This window comes from Callospermophilus lateralis, unplaced genomic scaffold, assembly GCF_048772815.1.
Source record: "Callospermophilus lateralis isolate mCalLat2 unplaced genomic scaffold, mCalLat2.hap1 Scaffold_82, whole genome shotgun sequence".
Lineage (NCBI taxonomy): Eukaryota > Metazoa > Chordata > Mammalia > Rodentia > Sciuridae > Callospermophilus > Callospermophilus lateralis.
This window is the reverse complement of record NW_027516260.1, coordinates 825,885-845,333: the sequence shown is the minus strand read 5'-3', so window position 1 is coordinate 845,333 and position 19,449 is coordinate 825,885. Positions and strand designations below refer to the sequence as shown.

The 19,449-nt window shown below is 41.2% G+C and overlaps 1 pseudogene; it reads left to right on the top strand.

The window, feature by feature from the left end:
• Positions 1 to 18,340, top strand: part of LOC143640986 (inactive serine protease PAMR1-like) — a 36,448-nt pseudogene extending 18,108 nt beyond the window's left edge.
• The last annotated feature ends 1,109 nt before the right edge of the window (positions 18,341 to 19,449 follow it).

The window sequence follows — 19,449 nt, the reverse complement described above, 5'->3', positions numbered from 1 at the left end:
GACAAGAGCCATCACAAAACCTTCACGTAGTAGTCATGTGTGAAATCACGTGGGAAGTGAACTCAGAGAACTTCCTCATTCTGTGGCCCTGGGAAAGAAAAGAGGGAGAGAGAAGGCTTTCTTGAAATGCTTATTTGAAACAAGACCCCAGAGAAATGTACCTCTGATGACTGCTGTTGTTCATGCAGTGGCATGTGGGGGCATGCTAAACTTAGTGTGTTAATGTCCCCAGGCTGAGTTCCAAAAGTAACAGGGCAATGTGCTATTTATTACTAATCATGCAATCTTTTATTTCACAAAGCAGGAGTTTGGTGCTCCTTCAGGGCCAAGGATGCAGATATTTTAAATTCTCAATTGGCTTTGCCTGAAAATATCCATCCAGCTGAGGAGAAATGAAACCTAAAGTCCTTGAAAAATCAAACAGAAAGAATCATGAATCTGTTCAATGGGGAGATACAAAAGTTTCTAAAAAGAGAACACATAGGGGCGAAAAAATCATTTTGAAACCTAACCGCAGGGAGGAGCTCTGATGAGATAAAGATAGTCTATGTACCCACCAGGTAGATGTCAACTGGGAGAGAGAGAAGGAAGAATGGAGAAAGTTTTAGAATTCTCTTCAAAAAAACATCACAAGGGAGTATGCAAGCTTTGGAAAGTACAGAAAATGAAAGAGAAAGAATAACCCTCTTGGGTTGTTTGATATAGGAACATAATTTTAAGGCTTTATTGTGTAAGATTAAACAAAATAAATGAACAGACACCCTGGTTGGTACCCAGAAGTCTGAATCAACACAGTTTTGGAAGTTCATCACGGGTAAACATTACCAAAAGCCCAGGAAATAGAGCGGAAGGCTGTGTTGTGCTTGAATAGGTCTAATAATGAGCTATTAAGATTTCTCTCTGGAGTGCTCTTTAAGGTGTATTAAATTTGGGGAACTGGCTTTTAAAGACATTGAGTGCTTTGTAAACAAAGGCAAATGAGGGAAAAGGAAACTTTATGTTATTTCTGTGACTCCTCAAAACCAGCCCAGCCAGGTAAGTGTTATTATTTTATTTTATAGTTAAGAAAAGCAATGGTTGGGGAGGTTAAATGGTTCCCAGCTCTTAGTTTCTTAAGTACAAGATTGAAAAACTTTCACTGTTTGTTCCTTCTACCCCTAACAAATATTTATTAAGTGCCTGCTGTTGTAGACTCTGGGGAACCAGATGAATATTTGAACTCATATCTATCTGATCCTAGAGGCCAGTATTTTTTCTACCAGAATCTAGTTACAAGACTTATTTAAGAGATTTCATGCGAAATTGTATAATGTGATTATACAAAATATTAAAGAGATTTGCATGGACTGAGAGACAGTTGGACCAAAAAACAAGGCACAAAACACTTATGCTAGATTTAGATGTTTAATGGACAGCACTCAAAAATATTTTGTTTGATTTTTTAAAACAATAATAACCGGGGCTTGGATTGTGGCTCAGCGGTAGAGTGCTTGCCTAGTATGTGTGAGGCCCTGGGTTCAATCCTCCACATCACCTAAAAATAAATAAATAAATAAATAAATAAAATAAAGGTATTTTGTCCAACTGTAACTAAAAAATAAAATATTTAAAAAATAATAAAAACAGAAACAACAACAAAAATAATAAAAAAACAAACTTTTATGATTTTACTTTATGATTGTAAAACTTGATAAAAGTATAAAGAAGCAAAATCAGTAAAGATAATTACTACAATTGTTATTTTATTTTAATTTTCACTTTTGGGGGGACTAGAGATTTAACCTAGAGGTGCTTTACCACTGAGCTACATTGCTAGCCACCACTCCTCTTCCCTTTTTAAAAATTTTGAGACAGGGTCTTGCTAAGTTAGTTTGGGCCTCACTAAGTTGCTGAGCCAATGATCCTCCTGCCTCAGCCTTCTGAGTCTCTGGGATTACACGTGTGTGCCATCATGCCCAGCAATGACTTCAAATATCGGAAAGTATGGTTTTCAAATCCCTTGGTCTGTCTCCACTTTGGTTGCTTTAAAACATTCCCATATATCTATTTTTTCACTTTTGTCTGTTTTGGGGCTTTATGAATCTGTAGGACAAATTCTTCCATGAGTACAGGAAAGTTTTCATCTATTATCTCCTAGCACATTGTTTCTGACCATTGTCATCTCTCTTCCTCCTCCTCCATCATCTTCTTCCTCTTCCCCTTCTTCTCCTTCTCTTCCTCCTTCTCTTTTTCTTTTTCTTCTTCCTCCCTCCTGCTCTCCCTCCCTCCCTCTCCCCCCACCTCCTTCTCCCCCCCACCTCCCTCTCCCCCCACCTCCCTCTCCTATCTGACTCCTTTCCTGGAATGTTAATTATGTATTTCTTTACCTTCTCACTGTGTCCTATGAACCTCTTAGATTTTCGAGTACATTTTCACCTTCCTGTCTCTTTCAACTTCATTCTGAAAGTTTTCTTATAAGCTATCTTTCAGTTCTATTTAGTTTGCTATTAAATCCATCCACTGAGTTCTGTTACTAAATTTTTCAGTTTTTTATTTTTTTCTTAGGTTATTTTTTTTCAGCATTCCTGGTTTTCTGCTGAAGTTCTCAATCTTGTCTTTTATTTCTGGAATGTATCAGCGGAGTTATTTATTTTTTACATTTTTAATTCATTTTTTAATTTATATATGACAGCGGAATGCATTACCATTCTTATTACACATATAGAGCACCATTTTTCATATCCCTGGTTGTATACAAAGTATATTCTTAAGTAGTGTCAGATGATCACTTTGCTGGACCCTTTATAAATCTGATTCTGTTGTCTATATTTCCCTTGATTTCAGCCGTAGTCTTGCCTTCTGTCTTTGTCAGTTGGGGCTGCTACAAGACAATACTATAGACTGAGTGATTTAAACAACAAACATTTATTTCTCACAGTTCTGGAGGCTGGGTAGTCCAAGATCAAGGCGCTGGAAGATTCACTGTCTGGTGAGGGCTGCTTTCTGGTTCATAGAGGGCTGTCTTCTTGCTGTATCCTCACATGGAGGAGGAGGGAGAGAGAACTCTCTGACTTGCCTTCAATAAGGGCAAAAATCTCACACACCAGGGCTCAATCCTCACGACCTGATCACTTCCCAAAGACTCCCTCTCCCTAATACCATGATATCAGGGCTTAGGATTTCGACATATGAATTTGAGGGGGAAACAAGTATTCAGTCCCCTGAACACTCCATTGGATCCTAACATAGAAGCATTACTTGCTCTATCCTAATGATGACATTCCACAAGCAATAACTTAAAACCAAATAATAGTTGTCATAGTTCTCCATTCTATGATATTGAATTTAAGTTGTACAGAAATTTCCATGTGAAAACTACACTTATGATCTGATTTCAAAAATGTCAAGTTATAAAATTGTTTGCATTTAAGAATTGCAGATGTTTAGTGGCATCCTTTTCCCTTGAACAGAGGTATTTGTGTATTCCAAGTTAATTTCTCTTTAAGTCTTCTTTTATAGCCTCCTGAGTAAGAGAAACAAAGGACCTGGATTGTCCTAAATCTTTATCTCCAAGGGCTCAAGAACTTTCCCAAATTCCTAGTATTTAAGCCCACATTAAATACTGTGTGTGTGTGTGTGTGTGTGTGTGTGTGTGTGTGTGTGTGTTTCATGAGAACCCTGCTGTGGCAGCCCAGGGCATGAGAGACTAGCAAACCATGAAAGAGCTTTCTTTCAAGGGGAAGACAACCCCACTATCAGGCTCACCTATCAAAACCATCAGTAGAAAAGATTTATCTTTTGCTGAGGCTGATGTAGCTTTAGTCTCGTTCATTTTCTCCCAGTATTCCAGGAATGGCCTTAAATATCACCCAATCTTTTTTGACCACGAGCTGTAGTAAAGCTCAAAACAAACGAGGACCTATGCTTGAACTGCATAAATCATAGCCACTCAATAGGCAACTAGCCATAGATTCAAACACTTGCCAGAGCCAGGTAGCCTGGTGAAGAATGCAGCTCCCAGGTGAGCAGAGAGCCATTTCTCAGCTCCAGGTGATTGTCACTCTGGGGGAGGCAGGCTGGGAGACTGAAGATCTGAATTGTGTGAGAACCCAGTGAGACCTATTTTTGTATGAATTCTCCCAAGTTTTATGTTGGCAACAAGTTCCATTATTTTAAATGTACAGGCAGGATACACTACATTTTTTATTGTGGTCTCTGAGCTCCAGTGGTCACCCTCTGGGATATATGTTCAGACTGAACGCATCTCCTAAAAGAAGCTGGCACCATCACGGAGGTGACATGTACTGCTTCCTCTCCCTCTCCCTCCCATCAGAGAGGGATTCCTGAAAATATAAGTACTAGGGTTTTCTGAGACCACTTGAAGCATAAAAAAGCCACATTGCCCTCTTTATACCATTTTAGTATTTTAAACAGTCTTGCTCAGTGAGGTCCCTTTTTTAACACTTAAAAATAGGAGTTTTGGATTCACCCACCAGGGAAATCACTCATATTACATAATCCCCCAAAGCACACAGAGTGTTATTGATCATCTGCCACATGGGCTATGGATAATCCTAGAGGAGACAAACCAGTCAGTTGGCTAATTGCAGCAATCTTGCCAAGTTGCACCCGGTAAAGTTGTTTATTTTTAATTCTTGAATGTTTTAAAAGCGCTATTTGAAAGAAGATTCTTTTCTTGCCTGGAGGCAAGCAAGTTAAGTTGCTTGGAAGATAATTGGGACAGTTATGGGAAGGAAAGTACGTCAAATGCATAACTGCATTACCCAAGAACTGTTTTATAGGAATGAGCCTGTGTCTTAGAAGAAATGATTAAAAAGAAACCAGGGAAACTGATAGATTAGTGCCCAAATTCAGTTGAATTCTTTGGAGGACTCATTCTCTTTCCTTAGACAGGTCATATTCAGTATTGTGCCATAATCTGTATGAGAAAAATATGTTACCTATTTAACAGAATTTTTCCAGATTAAATCTAAAATCCTGTTCAGTGCTCAGAATGGCTGGGGATGCCATTTTTACTTTAAGTCATTAAGAATATTAAGTATACAGATAAAAAGTTACATTTGGGCATCAGGGGGAATTTTTAATATTTTTTGCAATGATATTGTCCTCTAGTAGTTTTAACTAAAACTTGAAACACTTTTTTTCTTGATATGAAATATAAGATTTAAATTTATTTCATATATGTATTCTTGTTAAGCAGTTCTACTTTTTGTATACAACATAAATAGGAAACTGAACAGTCTAATTTAATTGCTCAAGCAATAGGAAATGAGGGAGATAATACAACACTGAAAACTAATAATGCCTGTATCCTGATCATAAAATCTAGGTGAAATATTTTTCTTGTCCTGTCTTGCCCAGCTCCTATAATTTGAAAAAAAAAAAAAGAACGATATCATGTAAGAGTCAGATTTGTGTCAAAGTTGTTTACATTTAGAATGAAATATTTCTCCATCTGAGAATAAATCATTAAAACAAGGAAAGACGTGTCTAATACATGCATTTGCTATTATGAGATTTCTCTTGGTAATTCTTTTGCGCACACTGTTAGCAGGCTTGATATCACTGTATTTTTAATTCAATGAAATAATGAAAAGATTCTATTCTAAATTTAAATGACTCAGACTTTTAACAGTTCTTCTTTTCTCTTGTTTTTCACTTTTAGTCCTTGAAGAAAGAAACTGCTCAGATCTTGGGGGACCAGTCAATGGGTAGAAGAAAATAACAGGAGGTCCTGGACTGCTCAATGGGCGATCTGTAAAAATCGGCACTGTGGTGTCATTCTTTTGTAATAACTCCTATGTTCTTAGTGGCAATGAGAAGAGAACTTGCCAACAGAATGGAGAGTGGTCAGGGAAACAGCTCATCTGCATAAAAGGTAACTTATGGGTATGTCACGATTCTATAGGGGTAGATGGAGCTACTGTGCTTTTTGATAGCTTTAATACATTCTTTTAAGCCCCTATGTGTGTGTTGGAGGGTGGGGGGTCCCTTCCTCTCTTAAGTTTTCTCCTGAACTACATTATCTCTTAGATTGGAAACCATCCCTAAAAATATTTGCTTCTTTTTTTCTGGACTTAGGGAGGACATGCTTACTGTAATCACAGCATCTTGAGGTGATGGAGGAGAGTGATATAGTTAACAGAACAGTTCAGGAAAAGCAATAGGGCTGAGGTTTATATATGCAGATCCAAGGTGAAAACTGAATGGACTCATCTTCCCTGGCTGCCTATGTTGGGAGAAGTGAGACCCGTTAAGATGTTTCAAGACTAACATAGTAGATCTTTGAACACTCAACAGACAGCTGTAGGAACTAAATGGATAGTTCAGGAAAGGAGAGAGGGAGTTTCTTGAAAGAGAGATAATTGCATGAAGCAGGTAGAATCGGGGCCTGTCTGGAAGGCTGGGGAGGATTTGAGGATGTAAATGGGAGTCGGGATGACATTTCAGATGGAAGACAGAAGGAAATTACAGAGGTGTAACTTACCAGGCATTGGTAAATGCAAAGGAAGGCAACCCAGGCAGTAAACTGCAAAATGTAAGTTGGAGGCAGAGAAATGAAATGTTATAGAGAGCGGTTGCAACCATTTCTATTGCAGTGGGGGTGCATAGTTTCTAGCTGCTTCTGGTTAGCGGCACCTCTGTTTTGGGGGACAGTCACAATGATCTGGCTGTTTACTGGGAAGAAAAGCGGGTTCTTGTCCTAGATTATCCAGATAATTGCCTCTGTCCTCTACTTTCCCTTCTGGGTGTTTGTCAACAACCTGAATCATGGGAAAAGGAATGAAAGGGAATGATTTGTGAAAGGAATAAATCACTTTAGACTTTAGCCAGAAATGACTTTCATCCCCACCAGCATAGATTTCTGATGTTTTATTTCATTAAGTATGGGAACGGTGTTACATATGTCCTTGGAGATTTTTGTCAACTCTTACAAATTAATACAACTAAAGTACTCTAAGTCACTAATTAGACAAATGTTGGCTGCTCTTGATTGGGAAAGTGAGACGGGAAGGACTCCTTTTCACTTGTGGAAAAATAAAAAAAAGGAGACTTCAGAAAAATTAAACTGAGCTTTGAGTTGTCTTCTAGAGATTTTTTGGGGTCCTTAATAGCAGAGAAAGGACTTGGAAAAAATCAATTACACAAGACTTATCTATGATTGACATTGCTGCCTGGTTTTAAATGAGAACCTTCTCATTCCCAGTATGGGCAATATATTAGGACTCCATTTGAATTTTATTCCATTCTGATCAAGTGTGCTAATGCTAGATGCATAAGCAGATAGTCCTATCTTTTAATCGTCAAGGCCCCAAATCACCTAGGTGGAGGAGTTTTTCAGAGGCATCAGAGTTCTTCAGAGAAAGCTGTCCATTTAGGAGAGAGGCAGCATGCTTTTTTTGCTAAACGAACTGTTCGAGCTTTGCTGACATGTCTTGCTTCTGAGTCTGGGGAATGAGCACGTGGTATCCAGAAAGGGGGTTAGGGATGAATCTGAACTGAGCCATGTGAACAGTGAGTCTGAAAACAGATGATGCGACCCTGTCTGTTTTTTTTTTTTTTTTTTTTTTTTTTTTCCAGCCTGCCGAGAGCCAAAGGTCTCAGACCTGGTGAGAAGGAGAGTTCTTCCAATGCAGGTCCAGTCAAGGTGAGACTCTGTCAGGAAGGGTAATGGAGATTTCCTCTCCTATTCCCTTTCTCTACTTTGTGTTGGGGTTTCTTAGGGACATTTAGTGCTAAATGGTTATGAAAGAATAGGGCTTGTTCCATGGAAGCTCATTAGCCAGCTGCCTTTGGCCAAGAGGTAGCAAAGGTTGGAAGATGGACAAATTTTATTGGATCATGGGAAAGTAGATGATTGGTGAGAAGCAAGACACTCAGATGGTCTTTGAGGAACTGGGTTGTCATACTTGAGTCTTCCCTAAATTACTATGTATGAATTGTGGCAGCTTCTAGGCGCTGGCATCAGGAAGAACACCTTCCTACACCCCAGCTGGCAGTCAGAGGTTCTTGTAATGGAGAGAGGAGATGGTGGAGTCCAGAAACTAGAGATGCATGGCCAGTCGCCATCAGGAATGTGAGCTCTGAAGACCACCTTGGGGTGCAGGGGCAGTAGGCCCAGTTCTATTCACCTCTTTTTCACTGTGTCTGCTCCAATAAGGAAGGCTTCCTCTCTCTCTCTCCAAGCACAGTTCTGCTGTACAACTTTATTCTTGTGCCTCCTTTGGTCTGGAAACTTCTTCCACAGGATCCCATCGAGGCTCGCTGCCTCCCTTCTTTCAGTTCTCTGCTCAGTTTTTACCTCACAGAGAGACCTCCCTTGGCTGCCCTTTTAAAACTATCAAGTTTACCACCCCAGGCTGCCCTCCGACTCCTTTACCTGGTGTTCTCTGGCCATTTTCATCTTAGCTCCCACTCTACCGGTTGTCTTGGTTTACGTGTTCAATTTCTGTTTCCCCATTCCAAATACAGAAGTTACAAGTACAGGAGCATTGTCTGCTTTGTTCTAGTGCCTGAGACAGTGCCTGCCATGTAGAAGACACTCAATAAATATTTACTGAATGAAAACATTGGAGTGACTGACAGTCAAGGGTTCCTGAGCTGGTTCTGCCCCTCTTTAGTTCTACGTATGCCTAGGAAAGTTCCTAAGCTTGCTGAGCCTTTTATTTTTTTTCCTTCTCTTGAAATGCAGGAATAATCATAGCAGTCTCTGGGAATTGTTGTAAGGATTAAATCCAACATGAATAGCTAACACTTATTGCATGTTTTCTGTGTACAGCTGCTCTTCTGAGTACTTCACATGTCTAGGCTCATTTAATTCTCACTATAGCCTCTGAGGAAGGCATTATTCTTTTTATTACAGATTTTTATTACCATTTTTATTATAGATGGGTAAACTAAGGCTCAGAGAAGTAAAGTAACTTGCCCCAGGTCACACTGCTAGAAGTGGCAAAACCAGGACATTAACTCAGCATCTGGCTCCAGGGTCTGCTCCCTTATGCACTAGACTAACCCTTAGCAAAGCACCTTGCACATACAAGCACCTGTTAAAGGCAGCTATTGTCAGGGTTAGTAATAATGAGTTCGAGTGACCAGGCTCGCCCTGGAGTGTTCCTTGGTGAGGATGCCCGTCAGCATCTGACCCTTCCTCTTTCTCTCTCAAGTCTTTTCCTTTTAGGCAAGACATTTCCTTTGGAATGGTGGCAAATGGAATTCAAACTCAGCCCTGTCTTCAGGTCTCTGTGATTCCCTGGGCTGGACTCTCCAATAAGTGGAATCCCCCTGTTCTTTCCAAAGAGACATCTCGAGGAGGAACCCCTCTCAAAAAAAACGCAGTTTTTAAGACAATTTTAATGGGAGGTTAGGTGGCAACGTGCCTGCTGTCTCATGTAAATGAGAAGCAAACCTGAAATTCGGTTTTTCAGTACCTTTCTGGAAGGCAGCCTGCTGAAGTGGGGGGTGGGGGTTCTACTTATCTCCAACAGCCAGGCTCACCTGGGGAGCCCCCAAAGGCAGTGTGAACCTTCAGTGGCCTAGACATAAACTTGTTTGCAAGCGCAGAAGCTCCCAGAATTGCAGACCTGGTTAGAACCATGATAGGAATATTTGTTGAGTGAAATCAATATAGGTGGAATATTTGCTCAGATCCAAGTTCTATAGAGATGCATGAAATAATTTCTTACAGTGATATCAAATTGATGTGGTTGCGACACCACATGGAAGTCATGACAGCTAAGCACGGTGGTCTCAGGAACCATCTTCCTTTCCTGTGTGCCTGTGAGCACTCTCACTTACCTATCTGGGCTTCCCTTCTCCATTCATCAAATGGGAATGAAGACATTGATTCCTAAAGGAATTTCAGTTTGTCACTCAGTGGGCACCAATATAAAATGAACACAAAGCAGAACAATGTGTGTATATCTCCCCCAAGAACCCCAGAGTGGTCTCTGGGGCCTTCACCTTCAGGGATCATTTAATATCCCTTTCCACATTTACACACAACACTTAATATTTCTCCCAATCAATGTACCCTGAGAGAAATTTCTATTCTGTGAGGTGAACTAATTACATCTGCTAATTGCTAAAGCAAGCTACTGTATCAACACAGTTTAGTTCAAGTCAATTCCTAATATTGCCCCATTATGATAATGTTTGCAGGGAAAAAAAAAAGTACGCCTGCATTCTCTCATTCAAATTAACTCCCTTTTCTATTTAGTTTCACAATTAAATTTGTTTGTGTGCCTGTGTAGTGTCTTTGCATAGCAGCTATTATGTCAGATGTAGTTCTCTTTGGTTAAAATCCGAGGCAGTTGGAAGCATGCCAGAAATGGAAATGGAGGAATCAAAAGATTGCGGCATACGTACGAGAGAATTTGCTCAGTGGTAGAGGTGAAGGGTACTCTGTGTGTGTGTGTGTGTGTGTGTGTGTGTGTGTGTGTATGAGAGAGAGAGAGAGAAGAGGAAGGAAGCAAAAGAACAGAGATATAGAGACAGAGACAGGATATTTTCCTCTTCTTCTGTAAACACATATCTACATGGGACCTGGCATGGGTGCTAAAGGGACCAGGGTGACAGTCTCTTTCTCTGGCCCCATGTGCTCTGACCAAGGGAGACGCCATTACACCAGCTCTATTCATCAGCCTTCAGCAAGGAGAAGCTGCAGGGTGCCCCTACCAAGAAGCCAGCCCTTCCCTTTGGAGACCTGCCCGCTGGGTACCAGCACCTGCACACCCAGCTCCAGTATGAGTGCCTCTCACCCTTCTACCGCCGCCTGGGCAGCAGCCGGAGGACGTGTCTGAGGACCGGGAAGTGGAGTGGGCGGGCCCCATCTTGCATCCCTAGTGTATCAAGGCTCATCTTTGAGTGACCGTATCTTTCAGTTTCCAAAGCGGCCTGTGTAAAGCCATTCACGTTGTTGTCTGCAGAGAGTCCCATTGTCCAAAGGAGTGGACTTGCATGGTTTTCCCTAGTTTGTTGATACCTGGAACCCCTTTGTTAGAAGTGTCTTCATTTGGCTTGAACTTACTTCCCAGGAGAAGCGGATTCATGAACTTCTAGGGGCATACTTTCTGTGGATAACTCTATCATGTTTACTGGGAGAAGAGGAAGAGAGCAGGATCTAAACAGCAAGTGGAGAGGGGGTTAGAGGTGCTAGGCAGCCTCTAGTTACGTCATCTTGGCTACCCTAAGCTCCATTTCACAGCCACCCTGCGGTGATTTTAATTAGGTAATTGTTATTAATTAATAAAATATCAATTACCTCCTCTGTTAAGATGGTGATTACTGAGATAATAAATGGAAGTGTCTAGAACAGGACCCGGCTCCTTTCTCCATTCTCTCTTTGTGAAAGGAGAACAGCGTAGTTTAGATCATGGCGGTCACGTGTATCATGACAGTCATGATATTTTTGAGGGTCTGTATACATCATCTCATTCAGTCTTCTGGAACCCTATGAGACCATTAATATTGCTCTATTCATTTTACAGGTGAGGAAACTGAGACTCTAAAAGATTAAGTCACTTGACCCAAGTCCTATTGATAGTAAGTGCCTGGGATCATAATCTTGGTTTCATTTTACTATAAAACCTCCAATTTTAACCTTCGACTTTATAACCAACTGTGTTTAGATCAATATTTAAAGGGAGAAGAAATCCAGGTGAGATGGCTTAGTGGTCATTGGACCCATGGGACCACCTTTCCAGTTGGTGCTCTCCTGGCAGAGAGATGCATTCCCCTTTGGATGGAAATATCTAAGTTGGTATTACTGAACTGGTGCTTTCTCCATAGTCTGTGGGAAAATCGAGAACGTCACTTCTCTGAAGACCCAAGGGACACGCTGGCCATGGCAAGCAGCCATCTACAGGAGGACCAGTGGGGTGCACGATGGGGGCCTGCACAAGGGCGCATGGTTTCTGGTCTGCAGCAGCGCCCTGGTGAACGAGCGCACCGTGGTGGTGGCCGTCCACTGTGTTACTGACCCGGGGAAGGTCACCGTCATCAAGACAGCAGATCTCAAATGCGTCTTGGGGAAGTTTTACCGGGATGATGACTGGGATGAGAAGACCATCCAAAGCTTACAGGTGAGAGAGGAGGGCTCAACTTGGAAACTAGGGCTTTGGCTCAACCAGTTCTAAGCACAGGAGAGCAGGACCATGTCAGCCCTGTCAACTTAGCATGTCAGTACCAGTCCCGGGCCTGGCACATACCAGGGGCATTTAGAAAGGCCATCCTGTCCTTCCCCACTTTGCTTCTTTTAAAAGTAAAAGACAACCTCCATATATCATCATGGTTATCAAAAGTCAATTACTGGGCTGGGGATGCGGCTCAGCAGTAGAGGGCTCACCTACCACGTGTGAGGCTCTGAGTTCAATCCTCAGCGCCACATAAAAATAAATAAATAAAATAAAGGTATTGTGTCCAATTACAACTAGAAAATAAATATTTAAAAAAAGAATTCAATTACTTCCAAGTAAAATACACATATAATTTGTCTAGTAGCTCATAATAAATTAAAAGTTAGTGAAATTATTTGTTTAATACCTGCTTGCCCTAAAACCATCTTTTCCATAAACATTCTATGTCACGAGACCCTCACAGACTAGCACAGAGTCAAGTTCAAAGTAGATTAACAAATAGTTCGAGGATAAAAGAGAGTTAATCACCCAATGCATTTGGGCACTACCTGGTAGGCTTTGAGGACATAGACAAATCCTATCCAAGACATTTCTCATCAATTTACAGAATGCTTTTCTCTTTCCTGCGTCCCTCCCTGCCTTCTATTCACCCATCTATCTGTCCATTCATCCATCTATCTATCCACCTACCCATCTGTCCAACCATCCATCCATCTCTCGTCCTATCCTTCTATCTATCTATCCATCTATTTGGGGGATACAACAGTTTGCCCTTTACTGAAACTAGTGGGAGAGAGACCCATATATCATGATGAGTGTGACATGAGTTTCTCACGGAAATGTGCTCAAACACAGTTCCAGTAACAGAACATGATGATGCTGATGTATATTTTCTTCATTAGTTACTTACCACCATTAAAAAATTAAGATGTTTCAATTAAAGATCTGAAGTCCATGCTCTGGCAAATGTAGAATGCTGGCCCATTTCTGTACGGCAGCGATCAGCTGGAATGAAGTGGCCTCTGCCCATTTATTTTATTTATTTTTAATTTATTATTCATTTATACATACTGGAGATTGAATCCAGTGATATTTTACCACAAAAATACATTCTCAGTCCTTTTCATTTTTTATTTTGGGACAGGTCTTGCTAAATGGCTGAGGCTGACCTTGAATTTGCAATCCTCCTGACTCAGCCTCCTGAGTCACTGGGATCACAGGTCGCTGCACCCAGCTTTCTGTCCACTTTAGATAGGGTGTGTGTGTGCTCCTGTTCTCTGTAGCTTCACCTGAATACTCCACTTATTTAATGTCATCTAACAGACTCCAGTAGTCATTTCAGTTTGCAGTCCTGGAAACAGAGCAATTACTTTTTAAGATTTCTTGAGCAAAGTATGTCAAATAATGGTACCTGGTTTTTGAACAATTCTCCCAATAATTTAGCCCCCAAACTTGACTGTCCTTGTTCACCATGGAGCTGGATGCTCACCATTGCTATCCATTCCTTGTATTGATAGATTTCTGCCATCATTCTGTGCTGGGAGCCATCAGCCAAGTAGGTATGACAAATTCCTTGCCAGCTTACTCCCATGCTGTCTAGTGGAAGGACTTCTGAAAGGTGACCTTGCTCAAGGACCAGGGCAGGATCCGTGTTTAGGGTGTTCCCCCTTTAGAATAGGGCAGTTTAGCATAATAGGAGAGTAGGGTGTTTCCCCTTTAGAATAGGGCGGTTTAGTAATAGGAGATTAGGGTGTTCCTCTTTTGGAATAGGGCGTATCCTGCTGCTGAGTTCCTCTTGAGTGCTTAGGGTCAGACAGTATATTTTGGGAGACAGAAGCCCATGTGGAGTGGATTTGGGAGGGAGTGGATCAGGGCAGAGTGGAGATTTGGGAAGAGAACGTGGATTCCCCCAGAACGTGTTTGTAGACGGCCGGTGTGAGTTCGGGAATAAAGAATTGCTGTTTGAATCTACAAGCTGTGTGGAGACTCGTGATTTGTGCCCAGCCGAGAGACTGCGGCATCTGGTGGCTCGTACGCGGAACGTCTAAAAATTGGAAGTAAGTGAAATTACTCGCCCCTGAAGGAGAGCGAAAGAATGGGTGAGCATTTCAAAAAACAATGTGTTCTTGTTTTGATTTATTTTGTTTTTATTTCAAGTTGCCTGTTCCTAGAACTTTCTCAGGCAAACTGGGGAAAATGGTTGACTCAAGGTTTTAAGTTATTCGCCTCCGAGGAAGAGAAATTGTTAGAGAAAGGAGGCACCCCAGTAAGACCAAGAACAGCTAGGGCATATGTTGATACAATACAAAAATGCAGCCCATGGCTTTTAAACGAGAAGTTGTTAAATATATCAATGGGACCATCATGGTATCCTGTAGAAGGATTTTTCTTCAATAAGAAAGAGATGGCTAATTCTGTTTACTACGCTTGTCTAAGATCTTGGTTTTTACAGACATCTAATTAATTTACAAAGCTAAAGTGTTAAAATATCAACCACTAAATATAAAATCAAGTACTCTTTACTTATTAAGTCCATAAGGTAATATATTTAATCATTATGTGTGTTTTCATAAATTGGTGAATGGAAAAATGTTTAATATTGCTTTGGTCTATGTCTTTGCTGAAACAAGGTTACTAAGTGTTAAGATTCTATCAGGTGTAATTTACATACAAAGAGTATAAGAAGTTTCAGTTGGGTTTCAATTACAGTATTATAGTACCATAAAAAAAACATGAAAGTATTTCATCTTATTTAAGTGGAGTAATTTGTCTAGATCAGAAATTTTATAAGGGTTATTTCAGAATGTAAATTTATAAAAAGGGTTAACGGCTTAAAAAGAGATATAAAAAGATTCAAGATGTGAAAATATATTTTAATATGGAAGGTTAAAAGAAAAAGAAATGTTTCTAGATGAGATAATCTCTGTGTGGTAAAGTAAAAAGTTGTAAAATGCCATTTAAAAAAATTTTGAGGAAACTAGACTTACTTTAAAAGCTTGAGAAAGGAAGAAAGAAGAAAAAGATATTTGTACATGGCAGATTGAGACAAAGCTTCTTAATGGAGTAAAAAAGGCCTTTGGTTGAAGGGCAGCCATGTAAACTAACATGAAAGCGATTTAAACAGAATCTAAGCCTTGTTTAAAAGAGTGAAGCTATAGGTGGTGAAAAAGTACATTTAAAAGTACAGTATAGATGATAATTAAAAGGCTTTAAAAGGTTAAATTGAAGGTGGTTAAGATGCCTTCATGACAGAGAAAAAAAAAAACCCAGGATAATGGGAAGATAATAGGATAAAAGATATTTAGATAAAGAAGATTAAAAATTTTAAGTGGAAAACTTTAAGACAGAAGTATAGAAAGTTAAAAAGAAAAAAGTTAGAAAAGATGTAGGAAGACAAGAATTAGAAAATGGTTAAAAATGTCAAGTAAAGGTATTTCAAATTAAAAATACAAAAAGCTAAGACAACTATTAGATACAGAAATTCAAGATAGAATTAAAACGTGCTTATTAAAGCAAAAAGAGGGAATTGAAAAGGGGTATATATCCCCCAAAGATAAACTTAAAATAACCCTTTTTACTCTAAACTTTTTAAATTTGGATTCATCAGGACTTAGTGCTGCGGAAAGGCATATGTATCCAAAAAATGTGCATAAGCCTAAAGTTCTTTGGAAAGATATTCTAACAGGACAATGGAAAGATCCTGACCCAGTGATTTTCTGGAGTCGGGGTTCTGTTTGTTTTTCCACAGGAGAACAGCAGCCGATTTGGATTCCAGAAAGACTAACTAAAACGATTTCTACAGATATAAAGAAGATGATTTGACTCAAATCCATAGCAGCTGATATCCAGAACTCCAGCTTGGCCATTCTTACATCTGCGACTGTGATTAACCAGGATGCTTTTTTCAATATCTATTTTATTATTGCATTTTTCCACATCATAAGGTTCTATTTTTATTTTTTGAGCTCATACAAACCTAGGTTAATGTTTTTCTGATCAGTTTTATTTTTTGACTATAGAGTTTTTAAACATTGCAATGGAGATTTCACCTAGGTAAAGCTACAAGGCCTTTATTATTATCTTATGTGTTGTACGTTTGTTTGCATATTTGTGTTTTGTGTTGTATGTCTGTGTGTGCGTATTTCATATATGAGGAGCGCTCATGAGAAAATGGATCCGAATTATTTATTTTTTATTCACGTGATTTAAATGGCTTAATTTAAATTAAGTAAACAGCTGTTAAGGATTCTTTTTAAAGGTGGTTAACAGATCTGCTTGTTTACTAATTTAAATCAGGTAAACAGCTGTTAAGGATTGTTTTTTAAGTAGGTTAACAGATCTGTTTGTTTACTTTCACCTTTCCTTTTCATTATATTTAATAATTCTTTTCAGGATAATGTCTTTTTAGCATCATTGCCAGAATTCCTGTCTTCATCCCAATGAATATAACTCAACAAGTATGCTCAATCAAGGAGCCAACTTACTTTGGGAGGCAACGGACTTTGGGAGGAGACGGACAGATTGATAGATTCCTCCACTTTGAACCGCTTGCAGAACTTGCCTGGACTATGTAACTACATTTAGTGCAGCTATTGTGGTAATGCTGGCATATATTTGCTGATGGTGTCACCAGTGATCTTTGCTGATGGTGTCACCAATGATGCAATTTTTCCAAAGGAACTGTCAATTGGCTTGGTGTCGTGGCATTTCTGTATCCTCCTCCCTTCTGCTAGTGATGGTCTAAATTTGGGGGCCAATGGCTATATGCTGGACCGGCAGTCAGTGACGGGTATGATCCAATTGCAATGGTATCAACCTAAGACAGGAGGCTGACGCCTAAAGGTCAGTTACCTAAAGGTCAGTTTTCCGATGACGGGTAAGAACCATATGTTGAATTGGACAACCTACCAGGCGCGGTCCTTAAGCCACATTAACCTCACTCCCCCACTGGCACCAAGGCCAAATTTGGGGGCCAACAGAGGTGAGGCAAAGAACCTCACCCCCCCACTGGTGCATAGACCTATCCACAAGTATGGCTGTATGCTGGACCGGTAGTCAGTGACGGGTATGATCCAGTTGCAGTGGTATCAACCTAAGACAGGAGGCTGACGCCTAAAGGTCAGTTTTCCAATGACGGGTAAGAGCCATATGTTGAACTGGACAACCTACCAGGCACGGTCCTTAAGCCACATTACTTGTTGTTTAATTAATCAGAAGGGGGGAGATGCTGGGAGCCATCAGCCAAGTAGGTATGACAAATTCCTTGCCAGCTTACTCCCATGCTGTCTAGTGGAAGGACTTCTGAAAGGTGACCTTGCTCAAGGACCAGGGCAGGATCCATGTTTAGGGTGTTCCCCCTTTAGAATAGGGCAGTTTAGCATAATAGGAGAGTAGGGTGTTTCCCCTTTAGAATAGGGCGGTTTAATAATAGGAGATTAGGGTGTTCCTCTTTTGGAATAGGGCGTATCCTGCTGCTGAGTTCCTCTTGAGTGCTTAGGGTCAGACAGTATATTTTGGGAGACAGAAGCCCATGCGGAGTGGATTTGGGAGAGAGTGGATTTGGGCAGAGAACGTGGATTCCCCCAGAATGTGTTTGTAGACGGCCGGTGTGAGTTCGGGAATAAAGAATTGCTGTTTGAATCTACAAGCTGTGTGGAGACTCGTGATTTGTGCCCAGCCAGAGACTGCATCCCAACTACGACCCCATACTGCTGGATGCTGACATCGCCATCTTGAAGCTCCTGGACAAGGCCCGCATCAGCACCCATGTCCAGCCCATCTGCATCACTGCCACTAGGGACCTCAGCATCTCCTTCCAGGAGTCCCACCTCACTGTGGCTGGCTGGAACATCTTGGCAGATGTGAGGAGCCCTGGTTTCAAGAACGACACGCTGCGCTCTGGGGTGGTCAGGGTGGTGGACTCACTGCTGTGTGAGGAGCAGCATGAAGACCACGGCATCCCCATGAGTGTCACCCACAACATGTTCTGTGCCAGCCAGGACTCCAGTGCCCCTTCGGACATCTGCACGGCGGAGACCGGGGGCATTGCAGCTATGTCCTTCCCCGGCCGGGCATCACCTGAGCCACGCTGGCATCTGGTGGGGCTGGTCAGCTGGAGCTATGATAAATCTTGTAGTCAGAGCCTCTCCACAGCGTTTACCAAGGTGCTGCCTTTCAAAGACTGGATTGAGAGGAACATGAAGTGAGCCAGCTGCAGGCCTGTTGGGGAGCTTTTCCACGCACCTGTCTGTACCTGGGCTACAGGACTCAGTGTGGATCTGAAGTGTGGATTTTGCCCATGAACTTGGCTCTGCCAGGGCTTCTGATTTCATGGACATAACTCAGTGGGGGGTGAGTAGAGCTCAGTTTCTGGTAGCCACTGCCTTCTTCCTGCCTGCTTGGAAACCACTGGGAAGATCCTAGAGCTTTCAAGACCTGAGTTTCTTCAAAGAACACCTTCTGGTTTGACTGGCCTTCCCCACCTTTCAGTGAGGTGAATGTCATGGTCACCTCTGGTTGAGGGTTGACCTGAGGAGTTCTGGGCTTCACAAAGCCTCTGTGAAGGCTGCAGCCAAACCAATTTCCAAAGAGCTGCCTACAGGACGTCTGGCACGGCTGAGTTAGGATGTGGCACATGCTTTGTCCCTTGCCACAGTGCAGTCTGGTCCTTTTCTTTTCCAATCTCCTGTACACATTTCAATAAAACAAGGGTTGGCTTCTGACCTACAAAACAGGTGTGCTGTGCTCTCATTCCTGCGTACTGTGTCTCTGGGCTACGTGTGTCAGAGCCATGTCTCCCTGTAGTCCTTTAATTTAGAACTAAGGGTACCAAATAGTGTGTGTGCCAAAGACCACGCTGTCTTTTCAAGACCAACTCTTGGAGCTTGGTGAGTCATAGATTAGGAGAAAAAAGACAGAGGTGCCATCGGGTGACACAAACAGGAAAACACCAGGGACTAGCTGACTTCCATGTGCCCTTGGTTCTCATGTTCTAGATCCAGTCTAAAACCCTTCTTTGTAAATAAAATAAATCTTTGTTTTTTGTTTTAGAGTAGTTGGATTGAAGCCACATGTTCGCTTACATCAGATTTAGGTTTGCCAAGGACCTGTAGCCTCCCTGTTTTCCATAATACATGGGTGTTTCCTCCTCAGCCCCAGACCTGCTTCCCACTGGATAAGGGAGGAAAAAGTTGAATTCAATCCTGTAAATTCTTTATGTGATCCTCCCATTAACACCTTCTTTGGGGTGTGACTTACTCTTTTATCTTTTCTCCTTGTTATGATTTGGATCTTAAATGTCCCCTCAAAGGCTCAT